At 41.3% G+C, this 17,227-nt stretch overlaps 1 long non-coding RNA gene across 1 annotated transcript in view; it reads left to right on the top strand.

Moving 5' to 3' along the window:
* Positions 1–5,072: 5,072 nt before the first annotated feature.
* LOC311524398 overlaps positions 5,073–17,227 on the top strand; it is a 29,239-nt gene continuing 17,084 nt past the window's right edge. Inside the window, exon 1 of the long non-coding RNA XR_014712546.1 lies at positions 5,073–5,162. This is a non-coding gene — a long non-coding RNA (uncharacterized lncRNA). The remainder of the gene's footprint in view (positions 5,163–17,227) is intronic.

Here is a 17,227-nt window from a genome sequence, read left to right as displayed (position 1 = left end):
AATTTATCCACATCCTTCTTGAAGTGTGGGGCCCAAAACTGGACACAGTACTCCAGATGAGGCCTCACCAATGTCGAATAGAGGGGAACGATCACGTCCCTCGATCTGCTCGCTATGCCCCTACTTATACATCCCAAAATGCCATTGGCCTTCTTGGCAACAAGGGCACACTGCTGACTCATATCCAGCTTCTCGTCCACTGTCACCCCTAGGTCCTTTTCTGCAGAACTGCTGCCTAGCCATTCGGTCCCTAGTCTGTAGCTGTGCATTGGGTTCTTCCGTCCTAAGTGCAGGACCCTGCACTTATCCTTATTGAACCTCATCAGATTCCTTTTGGCCCAATCTTCCAATTGGTCTAGGTCCTTCTGTATCCTATCCCTCCCCTCCAGCGTATCTACCACTCCTCCCAGTTTAGTATCATCCGCAAATTTGCTGAGAGTGCCATCCACACCATCCTCCAGATCATTTATGAAGATATTGAATAAAACCGGCCCCAGGACCGACCCTTGGGGCACTCCACTTGATACCGGCTGCCAACTAGACATGGAGCCATTGATCACTACCCGTTGAGCCCGACAATTTAGCCAGCTTTCTACCCACCTTATAGTGCATTCATCCAGCCCATACTTCCTTAACTTGCTGACAAGAATACTATGGGAGACCGTGTCAAAAGCTTTGCTAAAGTCAAGAAACAATACATCCACTGCTTTCCCTTCATCCACAGAACCAGTAATCTCATCATAAAAGGCGATTAGATTAGTCAGGCATGACCTTCCCTTGGTGAATCCATGCTGGCTGTTCCTGATCACTTTCCTCTCATGCAAGTGCTTCAGGATTGATTCTTGTCTTGTCTTTTTTAATAGCCTGGTCTACAAATAGAGTGCAAAAAATCCTGAAGTGTTTCAAAATGGACTGTATGCCATAGAAAGGTGATGGTATAACAGTACCTAGAGTCCCATCAATGGTATAAACAGACAGCAAGTCTGATTAAATGAAAGCTTGGAAATTTTGCATTAACTGTTTAGATATGTGTCACGTACTGTTGTGGTAAAAGCTATTTACTCATGTCATAAATATAAAGGGAAGGGTAAACCCCTTTAAAATCCCTCCTGGCCAGAGGAAAACTCCTCTCACCTGTAAAGGGTTAAGAAGCTAAAGGTAACCTCGCTGGCACCTGACCAAAATGACCAATGAGGAGACAAGATACTTTCAAAAGCTGGGAGGAGGGAGAGAAACAAAGGGTCTGTGGGTCTGTCTTTATGCTGCCTTTGCCAGGGATAGACTAGGAATGGAGTCTTAGAACTTTTAGTAAGTAATCTAGCTAGGTATGTGTTAGATTATGATTTCTTTAAATGGCTGAGAAAAGAATTGTGCTGAATAGAATAACTATTTCTGTCTGTGTATCTTTTTTGTAACTTAAGTTTTTGCCTAGAGGGATTCTCTATGTTTTGAATCTAATTACCCTGTAAGGTATCTACTATCCTGATTTTACAGAGGAGATTTCTTTACTTCTATTTACTCCTATTTCTATTAAAAGTCTTCTTGTAAGAAAACTGAATGCTTTTTCATTGTTCTCAGATCCAAGGGTTTGGGTCTGTGGTCACCTATACAAATTGGTGAGGCTTTTTATCCAACATTTCCGAGGAAAGGGGGGGGTGCAAGTGTTGGGAGGATTGTTCATTGTTCTTAAGATCCAAGGGTCTGGGTCTGTAGTCACCTAGGCAAATTGGTGAGGCTTTTTACCAAACCTTGTCCAGGAAGTGGGGTGCAAGGTTTTGGGAAGTATCTGGGGGGAAAGACGTTTCCAAACAGCTCTTCCCCAGTAACCAGTATTTGTTTGGTGGTGGTAGCGGCCAATCCAAGGACAAAGGGTGGAATATTTTGTACCTTGGGGAACTTTTTGACCTAAGCTGGTAAAGATAAGCTTAGGAGGTTTTCATGCAGGTCCCCACATCTGTACCCTAGCGTTCAGAGTGGGGGAGGAACCTTGACAGTCACATACTGCTGTGGTAAAAGCTATTTACTCAGTTTGGTCAAGCCTAGCAGACTTTTTGATAAATAGATAAAATGAGATTAGCTGGGTTTTCAAGTTCATTGCCAATGAAGATGTATTGCAACACAGCAGAGCAAATAGTAGCTCACATGAGCTAATGAAAAACTATTTAAAAAACCTATGCAAGTATATCTGTTTTCAGTGAAGACTCACGTGCAATTATTCCTTTAAACAGATTAGATACAAATGGACATCTTGCACTAACTTCTAGTCTATACCTAATGTCACACAAACCTCCAACTCCCGCCTACATTTTTTAACAGAGCAGGAGCGAAGTTAATGATACTCAATAGCCAAGAATATTGGAGAATTTACACACTTTAAATGCCCATGGATATGCCTGTCTGAAAATGTCTGTAAGCTCTGAGTTTCGCTTGGAAAAAAGTGTCATTATTTCCCCTCCCCCATTATTTAGCTGGCCTTAGCAATGAACTGTGTAATGAACTCAATTGATTGTTATAAGCAAGCAGCATAAGTCACTTTTGTTGCCCGCAAAGGCTAGACAGTTGGGAGAACATGCTCTACTTTTACATGCCCTACTAGGATCATGAGTGTCTCTGGTTATTTTACCTTGACCCTTCAATGAAGCACTAAATTCTTCTTCAGAGGATTTAACCACAGGTGGCTTCTAGCATGGAACTTTTCTAAGCACCTTTGATGATGTCACTTGTAAGAGTTTTGAGACACTTGGCCTTGAGCTTGCAGTAGCCCATCCTCATGCATCACTTTCAAAGAGTGTACAGCTCCCTTAGCTGCATGAAAGAAGATTTCAAAAGCTTCCAGCCACATTCCTTCTATACTTCCTTGTCTGATTCCAATCCAATACTGAGGCAGGTTTGGTAGAAGAGATACACAATGATTTGGTCTTTCATTTAATTTTGGAGGAGGATTGAGGTTAAGACCATTTTGCTAAAAATCTAATCACTATTTAGCAAGTTAAATGAGAAACATGAAGAGGAAAAGAACACTTAGCTGTTGGTCACCTGGAGCAGAAGGTGAGAAGAAAATCCCAGGTCCTTTTCAAAGATGGGACTAATCTGTGTTGGGTGACATAGTAACAGAACATGAAAACAAATAATTATGAAACATAAACAGAGGGTTGGCTGCTTAGTTTTCTAGGCAATCTGAGTCTGGAAGATTTTTTGTTCTACTTTTTTGTTGACTGTACACCATGTCCACAGCTCTAATAACAGACACCCCCACTGTTTGTGTTCTTTCTCATATAAGTTTCTTTTCCCAATCCTCATGACTATTAGCAGTAATTTCAAAGAAAGGGAGTTGTTATGCTGCACTTGACCCTCAGTAGCCTTCCCTCTCCGTAGCCATTGTCGTCAAGGACACTGAAGATCATTTTAGGGTAACTGTACTTTGTATAGCTGAGAAGTGAAGTTACAGCTTTAAAAAGCTAGTAAGTAAAAAAAAAACAGACTGTAAAATTATCCAGAATATTTGGTTTCAGACCTATAACTGAACAGGACAGTCCTCCTTTATTTATTAGATGGAAGTGGAAAAGGATGCCAAGGGAAAGAGAAAAAAAGTCTTCTGGTTCAGTCAGTTACAGTGCAGGCAGTAGCTTAATTCCCTACATGTGAGAAAAAAACTATTGCTATCTCCTTTCAAAAGAAGCAGACTTCTTTCTCTTTTTTTCACCAAAATAAAGAAATCTAGTCTTTGAGCCTTGTTTAGACAAAACTCCTATAGACTTTTGCCTGAATAAGAACAATACGACTTAGCCTCTTGATTATTATTATTATATTATTTTTTAAAGTTGACATAATAATTATCAATAAACGGACAAACTTCAGAGTCTGATCAGTGGCGCGTGTTTATGCCAGATTTACACAGATCAGAATGTGGCTCAGAGCAAACCTACATGGGAGGGGAAAGCATTAACCACATATAGTGCAAATCATCTTATTAAACCCAGCATGAGAAGGGCAGAATCAGGCCCACAATCTTAAATGACGTTGGTTATGTTCGAAATAAAATGCTGGAGGTTACTATACTGATAGGAGTGCTAATAAGCTTTTAATTGTTCTAGTCCCACCTTTCCAAAATATTCAGTTTGAGAAGTGCTAAGGCACACCAAGGAACACGAACAACAGGACATATTTAAACCTAAATAATCACATTCCGTTTTCCATAGTAAATTCGGTCACTACGATTCAGGGGAAATTCCTGCAGCATGTGTGCTTTAACCTGCCACAGTTTGTGTTTGCACAGTTGAGCTTTGAGCACCAGGTTATAAAGCACACAAGAATTTTAGCCAAGGGATAGGGATAGCTTTGTGTTGGGACACTTAGAATTTGGGGAAAAAAATAAAATAAAAACCCACCTAACCAAAAAGCCAACAACAACAAGAAATGGTCAAAACAGAAGAATGAGTTTTCAAACCAAACAGACACAAGACTGTGGTTAATTAATAGCAATGACTATGCCATTCATTGCACTGTTCCCTTTGAGGGAAAATATATTCAGCTTCTATCAAACTATATATAGATATATATATATAGCTCCAGGGCTTACCATGCTTTTCAGACTAATATAGTTACCTTGTGTCTTTTTGGTGCTATTTACAAGTGGTCATAACTACAAAGGCATGTGCTACTTGTTTTTCTTTTTGTCATAGGTTGGTCAGTTATGGTCATAGAGAGAAGCACAATCCAAGAAACAAGTGATATGAAGTACAGTGCAGCCAATTAGATGTAGGAAGAGTGGTAGGAATTTTAGCAAGTTAATATAAAGTTATATACAGAGTCCTGCAGGACTTCAGCAGCAATAGGCCTGGGAAAAGCTCAGGTTTTGTGATGGATTCTGTTAAATAGTTGCTATTTGTGAGTAAGTTTGTAGCTTGTTTAGTTGCAGGATTCTTTGTGGGTTTCCAGGGCATTGCACTGTCCATTAGGCCTGGTTACACAGTTCCATGCAAAGAGATCTGGGGCACATGCTTCATTTTCCAGATCACCATGGCAACAGGGGGGAGAAACATCAGAAAGCTCATTATCAACACTGAAGCAAAGATCACCAAGATTATTGTCCATGGTGCCAAGACAGTGTCCACCATGATTTCCTCACTTTTAAGACCTGAATCTGTGAAGAGAAAACACACGTAAGTCTTTTTCTAAAAAGTCTGCTTGAAGATTACTTTGCACTCACTTTACTTAGAGTAAGGATATGACATGGAGAAAGAACAGTTTAGTTTGAATATCAAGAATAATTGTTGTCTGTAACAGCTTATTAATAAAGCTAGTACTTTTTATTCAGAGATGTTGCCCATTTTTGTAAAGTGCATTTAGCATCCTTGCTTTACAGATTGGGTTAACTACCACAGCAAACGGCCCATCTGAGACTGCAATTCGGAACGCTTGACTGCCAGCCTAGCACATGCTGCACTAGATCACATCTTTATAATCTTCTGGAGTTTATTTAAGATTAACAATGTTTATTGTTCTGCAAACAATCAAATACAGGACAATAAATAATTACAACAGCACTTTGAGGTAGACAAGTATTATTCAAGCCCACACAGTAAATCAGATCTAGATGTACAATACAGAAATCCCGGATTTCAGTCTCCAGGAAACAAGAGTCTTGTTTACACAGGGGAAAATATGCAAGCATTTCCCATGGGGCCAGCACCAGTTCAGCTTCATTGATCCTAAGGAGCAGCCAGCTTCCATTGGTGTTAAGTACTGCATAGTTAGACCTGCGCTGAACAGCATTACCTGACATGGATGTCAGCGGCCTGTCTACACTATGGTGCCCAATGTCACTAACCCTAGTGGAGCCGAATCAGTATTTGGCAATGTTTAGAAGGCTATAGAAAGAGACACAACATCAGGCTCTGCCTCTGACAATCAGGCCTAGTGGTTGGAGCGTGGGTCACAGCTAGGCGGAGGATTGGGCCTGAGTGAAGGGTGGATGCGGAATCGAGATCCAGAGTCCAGGTACAGGCCAGTGGTCAGAGTTCAAAGGCAAGCCAAGTTGGTACTGAAGCCAGGGTCCAGTTACATGCCAAAGGTTGAAAACCAGATAGTCAGAGTCTGAGGGTGTGGGGTGGCTGGGTCAGGAGGCAGAGACAAGGCTGGAGCAGGTCAGTGATAAGGCTGGAGTGAAGCTAGTGCAGGGCTCAGGCAAGGAGGCTGGGAGTCGCTGGAGTCTGGTGCACTGTGTGGCAGCAGGAGGATTCCTGGGCAGGTCGTGCTGTTGCTCAGCCTGAACTGCAGCTCTGCTGGGGCTGTGGAAATACTTGATCCTGGGGCCATCTGACCCAGGCTCTGCTCAATGATAGGCTGCCCCGCATGCCTGGGGGCTGACTCACTGAAGGCCCAGATGAGTTCTGAGGCCAGGTTTACACTACAAACTTACATCTGTATAACTATATCTCTCTGGGGGTGAAAAATCCACACCCCTGAGTGACATAGTTACACTGACCTAGCCCCTGGAGTAGACAACGCTACTGCTTTGACTTAGCTACCGCTTCTCGTGGAGGTGAATTCACTACGCCGATGGGAGAAGCTCTCCTGTTGGCATAGTAGCATCTTCACTTCAAAAGCTGCAGTGGCACTGCTTCAAAAGCAATTTAGCATAGACCTGCCCTAACTCATCGCAGCAACTGAGCAACCAGCCCTAGTTTGGCCGGGAATTTGTTTCACATGGACAAGGTTCATTCAATATCCCATTCAGATTTGTCAGTGCTAGCCATGCACCTCTAGAAAACAGGTGGTTTCTTGGGACTAAACACTAGCTTAGAATAATTATTAGGTATATGTGTACCTGGGTCATGCTTAGAGGCCCACCCTTAGATCAGGCTCCATTGTTCAAGGCATTTTACAAGCCCGTGGAGATAGACTGTAAGCTCTTTGGGGCAGGGACTAATGAGACAAGACAGCCAAAGGGTGGGAAGGATGGCACCATATGGCCATGGTGACACAACTGGTTGCTAGCAGAGCAGGATGAGAAAAGTAATCCTAAATGCAGACAGCAACTTTCATGGCAAAAAGGATTCCAACATACTTTACAACCTGAAATATGAAATGAAATACAAATGGTCCCCAAGGATCACTTCGTCCACCAGTGAAATGCAGCTACCTCTGAGTGAAGCTGCCTAATACCATATAGCACCACCACATAACAATCCTGGACAAGAGGCAAAGATACTTTTTCTGATTCAAAATAGAGTGGAAATGATGGAAAAAGGCAGAATTTATCCACAACACCAGACTTAATACTTCCTACTCTTTCAAGAAGATCCACGCAATCTTATGGGTCTGCAAGCAGGCAAGAACTCAGTGTAACAGCCTGTCAGAAAGACAGCAGCAACTCAGGTTGTGTATGGTCGCTCCAATTTCATTGTGGCGCTTTGATTTACAACTGGTTTTGGCTCAGCAGAAAGGGTGCCGTCTGTCAAGTGCTGTGGGTCAAGTCTGTCTTACACACTCTAGCTTATGATAGGGTCCCATCAAAATAGGATATAGCTGCCAGAATAATGAACTCTTTTCTGTTATTCAGGCCAAGCATCTCAGGATTTCAGTTGTTTTGAGATAATAGTAATCTTATTCAAAAAACCAGAAAAAAGCAACAAGAAACTGTGATGATCACTCAGGGTTTAAGGTTCTTGTCAGAGCTCTGCTTTATTCTAGGGCCGTCGATTAATCGCAGTTAACTCATGCAATTAACTCAAAAAAATTAATCGTGATTAATCGCACTGTTAAACAATAGAATACCAATTGAAATGTATTAAATATTTTTGGATGTTTTTCTACATTTTCTAATATATCTATTTCAATTACAACACAGCATACAAAGTGTACAGTGCTCACTTTATATTATTTTTTATTACAGATATTTGCACTGTAAAAATGATAAACAAAAGAAATAGTATTTTTCAATTCACCTCATACAAGTACTGTAGTGCAATCTCTTTATCATGAAAATGCAACTTACAAATGGAGTTTTTTTGTTACATTACTGCACTCAAAAACAAAACTTTGTAAAACTTTAGAGCCTACAAGCCCACTCAGTCCTACTTCTTGTTCAGCCAATTGCTAAGAGAAACAAGGTTTGTTTACATTTATGGGAACTAATGCTGTTCACTTCTTAATTACAATGTCACCTGAACGTGAGAACAGGCGTTCGCCTGGCACTGTTGTAGTTGGTGTCGCAAGATATTTACGTGCTAATGATTAATATGCCTCTTCATGCTTCAGCCATTGTTCCAGAGGACACGCTTCCATGCTGATGACGCTTGTTAAAAAAAAATGTGTTAATTAAACTTGTGACTGAACTCCTTGGGGAACAATTGTATGTCTCCTGCTCTGTTTTACCCACATTCTGCTATATATTTCATGTTATAGCAGTCTCGGATGATGATCCAGCATGTTGTTCATTTTAAGAAAACTTTCACTGCAAATCTGACAAAATGCAAAGAAGATACCAATGTGAAATTTCTAAACCTAGCTACAGCACTCTACCCAAGGTTTAAGAATCTGAAGTGCCTTCCAAAATCTGAGAGGGATGAGGTGTGGAGCTTTATTTCATATTTCATGCTTTCAGAAGTCTGAAAAGAGCAACACACTGACACGGAAATTACAGACCCCAAACCAAAAAAGAAAACTAACCTTCTGCTGGTGGCATCTGACTCAGATGATGAAAATGAACATGTGTCGGTCTGTACTGCTTTGAATTGTTATCAAGTAGAACCCGTCATCAGCATGGACGTACGTCCTCTGGAATGGTGGTTGAAGCATCAAGGGACATATGAATCTTTAGCACATCTGGCATGGAAATATCTTGCAACATGAACTACAACAGTGCCATGAGAACGCCTGTTCTCACTTTCAGGTGACATTGTGACAAGAAGTAGGCAGCATTATCTCCTGCAAATGTGAATCTCCTTCCTTAGATATTTTTAAGGTCAGGCTGGGATGATTTAGTTGGGGATTGGTCCTGCTTTGAGCAGGGGGTTGGACTAGATGACTGAGGTCCCTTCCAACCCTGATATTCTATGATTCTATGATTCTAAACAAACTTGTTCGTCTGAGCGATTGGCAGAATAAGAAGTAGGACTGAGTGGACTTGTAGGCGCTAAAGTTTTACATTGTTTTATTTTTGAATGCAGGGTTTTTTTGTACATAATTCTACATTTGTAAATTCAACTTTCATGATAAAGAGATTGCACAACAGTACTTGTATTAGGTGAACTGAAAAATACTATTTCTTTTGTTTTTTACAGTGCAAAGATTTGCAATAAAAATAAATATAAAGTGAGCACTTTGTATTCTGTGTTGTAATTGAAATCAATATATTTGAAAATGTAGAAAACATCCAACATTTTTAAAATAAATGGTATTCTATTATTGTTTAACTGCACGATTAATCACGATTAATTTTTATAATCACTTGACAGCCCTACTTTATCCTGTATCCTTTTTAGATCCCAAGGTAGTGTGAAGAGCAACCGGGAAAGGAGACAGCTCTGCTGCAGAGGGAGGGAGTGCTGGCTCTGTGCTCAGATCAGAGTGATAAATCAGTGGTGTGATCTAAGGGAGACAGTATGAGGAAGTGAGCAGAGGACACATTATCTACATCCTATAATGAAGCATTTGCACCCCAGGGCAGGTGAAGGAAGGTGAGCTACAGGAAGCCATGTTGATACTTATATGTGGTCTAGGTGGAGACTTGTTCCCTATAAAGGTACTGTATCCCCAGCTGAACTAGAAGCCCTCTCTTGGGAGGCAGGAGCTATAGTAACAGGAGAGATGTTACACAGCTGGCCAGGATCGAGACTTCTTTTTTAAAGGAGGAATCAGATCTGATTTGAGTGGCTGGAGGGATTCTGCTTGGGCCAGCTCGCATTAGTGGGCAATAGGTTGTGAGCCGCCATGCTGCTCACCAGCCACAGTGCTGAGGTGTGAAGCAGCACCTCCCAAAGTGCCTTCCAAGGGAGACATCCTGCCGCGAGGGAGGGAGGGAGGAGGGTGTGTGTGTATGTGTATGTGTATGTGTGTGTGTGAGATGCGGTGTTTCCCCCACCTGAGCCTGAAGAGGTGAAGGTGGCTCAGAAGAGGCCAATTAAGATTATCAATCACACTCTGGGGAGAGTCAGGCTTGACTGATAAGCATTAATTGGAGATGAAGCGCTGCTGGCCAGCAGCAGGCTAGGCTTCTATACAGCCAGGAATTTGAGAGCAGAAGGAAATGAGTCTGGTATTCTTCTCTGGGTACAGGGAGGTGGGTTGGTAGGCAGAAACTTGGGGGAGTAAGAGCCCTGTGATCAGGGTTTACCCAGAGATGTTGTGGGGAAGAAATCCTGTGGAAGGCAGAGTAGGAAGAAGCCCAGGGAAAGAGCAGTGAGGGTTGAGAATCTGTAGATTTTGGCTGCTGTTTATTGGATCCCTGGGCTGGAAATGTGGGCAGGCCTGGGTTCCCCTATCAGTCACTGGGTGAGTGGCCTGGACTTAGAATTGGTATGGAGGACTATCTGAGATGGTGTCAGACAGTTTGTCTGGAGAAGCTTTGATACCCTGGAAGGGGAAAACTATAGGGTGACCTGTCTGAGTCTTGCAGAGAGACAGAGAGAGGCTATGGGACAAGCAAATGACGGAAGGGGATGCCAGAATGGATGAGACCTGATCTTCAGACCCTGCTATAAGAAAGTGTCCCAGTGGTAAGTGAACCATGTTAGTGTGTGTGTGAGATCACATCGCTTGGGCGTAGACTGGTAAGACATGTATTTCAACCCAATAGCCTGGCTAAGCATAAACTACAAACCCTAAGCCCTCCACCCCCAACCATTCAAGAAGGCCTAGGTTGCTGCCAGTTACCCCTGCAAGTGCATTAATGATATCCATTGTAATATAGCACACTGCCACCCTCATATGAACAGCTTACGGGATGGGGAAAGCTCTAGGAGAAGCAGTATAGTTTGGTGTTTTAAACAAATCTGTTCTCTACTCCTGTAAAGTTGAGGGTGATATGTATCAGCACTACAGTACTTTTTAATATGTTTATCATAAAACTACAGGCTGATAGTTTACAGGGCAGGTCAGGCTCTGAAGATGAAATCAAAGCTTCAGAACCTTAAAGTTATGCCACATCCTATTATTATCTACATGTTATTATCACATCATACTATTATCTCTCACAAGCTAAGCTGGGTCAGAAGTAGGAGAAGTAAAACAATGTTTTATGGAAGCATTCCTCCAGGAATTGCAATCTACTGGTCAGACACTCTTTCAAGAGGCCGTAGTTTCTTTTACTGAAGATATGAGTACCTGCTCATCCCAGCAATGTTAATTTCTAAAGTTCCCTTCTTGGGTTGTTTTAATAAATTCCAGAGGAATGAAGTCTCAATCCTTGAGCTACCCTTTTCCACCTGCCACTTATGTTTATATGACTTCAGGTAATGCACAAATCATGCAGATCCACTGAGCCAAAACCTCTCTATAACAGGAGAGCATAGAGGGCTGCTTCTGTTAACCCAGCCGTAAAGCTGCTGTGGTAGCCACAAAGTAGCAGTGCTGATTTTCCACACCATACCGGAAGGTTTGTGGGGACAAGACACAACTCACCACAGTCCTGTACAAAGCCCACTCACTTAGACTTTGCACAGGGGATGAGAATTTGTTCCATCATGTACAAAATGCAAAAACTTCATACATACTGAATACTGACTCGCAAATAGTAGAAAATACAAGAATTTTCATTGTAACTATATCCTAGAATTCAAAGAGAGACTAATAATGAGAACACAGGTTTTGTAGCTAGTGTGTTAGCTACAAAACATTCCTCACAGTCACTTCTTTCATGAATCCAACCACTGAATTTTGTCTGGACTCTCTCATAAACAAAATTGCTTGATAGAGTTACTTTATATTATTGCTATTTATTAGAATGGGTCTGGACACTTTTTCTTCTGTGAAAAATGTAGATGGAAAAACATTTTTTCACATCTTTATTTACCTTTTTCTTAATTTTGTGGGGGTTTGTCCAAAAACTCAAACCCTATTTTTGTTCAGTTTTTGGCATTTCCTTCCTTTTTGATGAAACCCCCAAACTTCTTGATGAAAATGTATTTTTTTCAAGCAAACTTCATTTTATCCAAAAGCCATTTCCACTGAAATTCTCTTTATACAGTTTTGATGGGCTCTATTTATATAAAAAGAAAAGGAGTACTTGTGGCACCTTAGAGACTAACAAATTAATTTGAGCATAAGCTTTCGTGAGCTACAGCTCACTTCATTGGATGCATTCAGTGGAAAAAATGAATGCATCTGATGAAGTGAGCTGTAGCTCACGAAAGCTTATGCTCAAATAAATTTGTTAGTCTCTAAGGTGCCACAAGTACTCCTTTTCTTTTTGTGAATACAGACTAACACGGCTGCTTCTCTGAAACCTGTCTATTTATATAGTGACACAATTGTGCAGGTCACTTTATGGACAAGAAAGGGAATAAGATCTCTTCCCCAGAGATCTTATAATTAAAGGACCGAGTCCTGCAGTGATCAATGCATGTATTCCATGGTCTGCCCTCACTGTACAGGTTGCAGGATCAGGGCCTAAATAAACAACATACAGACAAAAGGTGAGGGATATGGTGCAGCAGAAAGCAAATGAGTGAGATGTAGTGTCTAGCATGTGTCCTAATGCTGCTTTATTTTTATTTATATTAAGAGTGGATTAGCGTATATAGTCCTCCTTGAAGGAGGAGGTCTTTTGAGGAGAAACTTGAAGACAGGTGGACAGAGTCTGTTGAAGGGGCCTGCACTGGAAAAAGTGTGTAGCTGAGTGGTAAGTCAGGCATCTCAGGTGGTGCAAATGGCAATAAAGGAGCAAGATTGGAGCAGAGGGGTAGGCAGGAGTTAAACTGTGCAGGTCCTTGAAGGCTAGGGCAAAGGATCTGTAATAAGGATCTTATCCTGTGACCCATGGATGAAGAAGGTATCTGGCACACCTGACTTGCTAATGAATGCTAGCAGGATTTTGCTGGTGACATTTTTTTATGAACATTGGGATTTATCATCAAGCAGATTCCAAATGGAACTTCATTTTGGCATTAGGCAAAAGGAAAAAGGAAACAGAACCTGGTAATTGACGACCAAATCCTGAACCCTGCTTCCAATCCAAGAATTTTTCATGGGTTTTGGGGAGATGGAGTTTCCCTTTCATTCTGGGCAATTGGAGTGCCAATGCACCCACTCTGCTCCCCTTATGCAGGGAGTTCTGAACTTCAAATCCATAAACCCCAATCTTGTATCCCCCTCCTCTGGTCTAGGTAAGGCTGTTTAGAGAACTGCTCCCTAGCACATAGCAAAGCTGCTCCCTTCCCCTTCAGCCACATAAGTGTAACTTGATGAATTAATTTCACTTGTAGTAAATTGTGCAATGCTGTACAGGGAAGGAAGAAATTCTGTCCAGATGCCTGGCAGATCAGATTACACCCTGAAGCATGAATATGATGATTACCCTTATTGTTATCTTAGCTGCATGTTTGTAGTTAAATAGTCAGCCTGACTGGTTGCATTCCAACAAGGATATTTCCCCTCTCAGTATAGCTAGCTGTATTGTGTCCTGTGCCACCAATTGTATAAAATACACATCTCATAAAAAGTTTACTGGCTTGTAGGTTTTGATTCTCCCCTTTTTATCTCCTCTTCCTCCTTTTCTTCACACAATCATCTTTCTCCACTTTAGCTTCTCTGACTAATGCTGCACTGACTCTTCATGGAGCCAGAACAGCAGGCGTACAGTGTGCTCTATCCAGGAGCTGGTTAATTTTGGCCTTGTGGCCACTCCACACCTCTGTATCAGACTCTCCTCCCCCGCCTTTGTTTTGCTAACCTGTTTTGTCTCTTCTTCTAATAGTGCTTTCTTCACTCGGTTCTTGCCTTCAGTTTTCCTTCAGGTTTTGTCTTAACCTTTGATTTATTTTTCTCTTGCTTCCCTTTCTCTCCTTTACCTGGACATTTGCTTTTCCTCCACTGTTTTCTGTTCCCATTTGTGTTTCAATTTTTTCTCACCCTACCCCCCCAAACCCCTATATGCAGGCAGATAATTCTCAACTGCATCATTCTTTTCCACCTGAAGTTTATTTTCCCATTTAATGCTCTATAGCTTCCCTCAGCTGCTAATTCGGAGAGGAAAGGAAAAGCCAGTGTAACAGTGCATAGCAGTTTCTGCTCACACAGTGGAAACAAAGAGCAGAACTGACTTTTTTTTCTTTTAAATTTTGGCTGGGATGAAATGAGCACATTAAAAATTCATCCCAGTAATTACCTACTTCAAATGACTATGCAACACGGAGCAGAAAAAGGCGGCATGTAAGACATTTGGAGGGGGGATGTGAGCATTAATGGGGCTGTGTAGCTCAGTTAACTCTCACCCTTTTATCCCAGTTTACCTTTATATTTATTTCAAAATTAGATTTTAACCAACCATTTCAATAGTGTCTTATAAGTGGGCTAAATTCATAAGGCACTCATACTATGATGATGGGAGGGGCAAATGGAAACATTTTTACTAACTCCTGTCAGTTCTAAAAAACATCCGGGTTCATTGTAACTAACTTCTGTATCTGGTGCAGTTGGCAATATGATTCCCCCCTCCCCCCCCCCAACCTCCCACCCCATTGACAATGTCAATTTGAACAGGCTTCATTGTGACATAGTCAGCATTTGGATATTTTATCCGCTGCCTCTGAAATGGGCCTACAACTACTTTCAATTCCATTTTTCTATCATGTATAGCTTTGTGTTGATGTGAAGGGACCTTGCATGCAGACTATTGTAGAAATAGGTTTAAAACACCTCCTCAAACAAGCAACCATCCTGCATATTTCCCAACCTGCCAAGCCTCAAATGTAGGACACAAGGCATTAGATGCCAGTCACAACAAAAATATTCATACTGGGTACGTAAAATATGATGGAATTTTTCCTTTCAAATAAGTCTGTCCATAACCACCTCTTCATTTCTAAGGTAAATCACTGTCAATGGAAGTAAGGGTACACCAAACTGGTGTGGAACATAAGTGATTTGGGGATATTAATGAGTAACTTTCCTTGGAAGGAGGGACACTCATGAGAGATGCATCCTGGAGATCTGCTGACCAGCATGGGTGGAGTAGCAGAGCCTCTAGCAAGGACAGCTGATGACTCTTCAATAGTAGCAGGCAACAAAGCATGCCTTGACGGAGGGGTTTTAGGAGAAATAGAGAGAGCTAAACTTGATCAGAGAGCTAAACTTAAACTTGATCTGAGAGGTGGCTCCTACACTTTAGCCATTTTACTTCAGACTTGCTTGAAGTTAGCCACACTTTCTACCTTGTCTTTGGACTATAGCTGGTGGAAGCTGTATTTGTATTTGAACCTTAAAGGGGCAGTAGATTCAGGAGCTTCCTTTATTTTATTTATTTATTCATTTATTTAGAACAAGGTACCTCATGGAAGGGTTTATATTGCCACCAGACAAACAAAACCCTTTCTTTGGCCAACCACAATTTCAAACTTGTGTGTCCCCGTCCTTAGCAAATAGGCCTCTTATTGTCGTCATTGTCCAAATTAAACTATACATCTCATTGACTGCATATGACTGACAGTCTAAATCAGAACTTGAAAGAACAGGCTGCCTTGAAAAGATGGTGAACTGCTTCCATTCTTTCAAATAGCTGAGACTTCCTTTACGGCTCATAATTATAACATAGCCTTTAAGATCATTGCTGAGGGCTGCAGAAACACAAAATACTGATGAAAGGCCTTGTTTTACAGTATAGTTGCAGTCTAGTACTTGTCTACAATGAATTTACAGAGTTCAAACACCAGATGGGAATATGTCTGGACCAGGTGGTCTGAAGACTTAGTCTTTGTTGACAGGTGTGAAACAGAGATGATTCTGGTGCCCTTAATCATCATCACTGAAGGCACTCCTGATAGCAATATAGGGGGTTGGGGGGAGAAGAAGAGGAGACAAGTTCCCAGTCACCTTTATCCTTCAAGGAACCATCTTGGTGTCTTCCCACCAGCACCCAATTTTTATGGGTATTTTTTCTTTTAAAAACCAAACCAAACCATTGTTTGGTCTTCACATATGGGAACAGTTTTTACAAAATGTAGAAATGTTTACCCTCAACACCACCCCCAAAAATATCATTGTCCTGAAATGAAATGCGTGCTTTATTTTTTTTTAATACAAATATTTATGTAGCTGGCAAAAGCCAGTTTTCTTAAAAGGCCCTTTTCTGACCAGTTCCAAGTTGTGTGTAAAGGTTGTTGAAATAGCAGTAAGCAAGATGAAAGCTGGTTTACAATCAGAAAAATACACTAATATTTAAATGACTTTCTTCTAAAAAGGTAAAGGTTTCATAGGCCTAGGGAAAGTGAAATGGTGAGTGAGAGTAAAAGGCACGTGGGTAGAGAGGGTAACTAATCTCTTGTTTTCAATTCTCAGATACATCTTAAAATGGCTTTCACAAAGGGGGCAGTGACTGTAACCTAGTGCCCTACTCTTTGAACTGATCATAAGAACAAAGCTAAGTGCTTCAAAATTCTGTCCTCCTTTAGATTTCATAAAAGTTAGCTAACTTTTATGAAGAGTGCTGAAAGACTACAAATCTTACACTATTGACTACTCTCTGGAAATGTACAAAGCAAGTTCAACAAGGGATTCTCCTTGGGGAAGGCTGTCAAGAACTTGACACAATGACCAAATGCAATAATGGCTCCAAAATCCATGGAGGCGTATGTTCTGAAGTATTCGTAACAGCAAATATAACTGAGTCTGTGCTCCCATTTCTACCTGGAGATCTTCCTTAGCAACTAGTGTCTAATGCCACTCATATAGCACCTATGAGCTTACAGTCAGTCAGCTGGAAACGTACAGGACATGTGGATAAACATATGGTTGCTTTTTTGAAATGGCTTCAGTGTAATTGTGTTACTCTTGAATAACTCCTGGAGAAATATCATCCCTTAAATGACAGGTACAGACCACAAGACATCGCAACAATAGAAAAAAAAAGTCCCTGCCAGTGAATTAGCTTGATGCTTTGTGTTTCATTGAGCAAGAACAAACTGCTAAAGGTTTGGAAAGCAAATATGGACTTACCTTAGCTTTGAAGCTTGTGTGTGGGTTTTTAGCAGTGAGCATTAATGAGGTACCAAAGAAACTAGCAGGCACT

This window comes from Lepidochelys olivacea, assembly GCF_965140295.1.
Source record: "Lepidochelys olivacea isolate rLepOli2 genome assembly, chromosome: 7".
Lineage (NCBI taxonomy): Eukaryota > Metazoa > Chordata > Testudines > Cheloniidae > Lepidochelys > Lepidochelys olivacea.
Note: the sequence above shows the minus strand (reverse complement) of the source record. Positions and strands in the feature narration are given on the sequence as shown.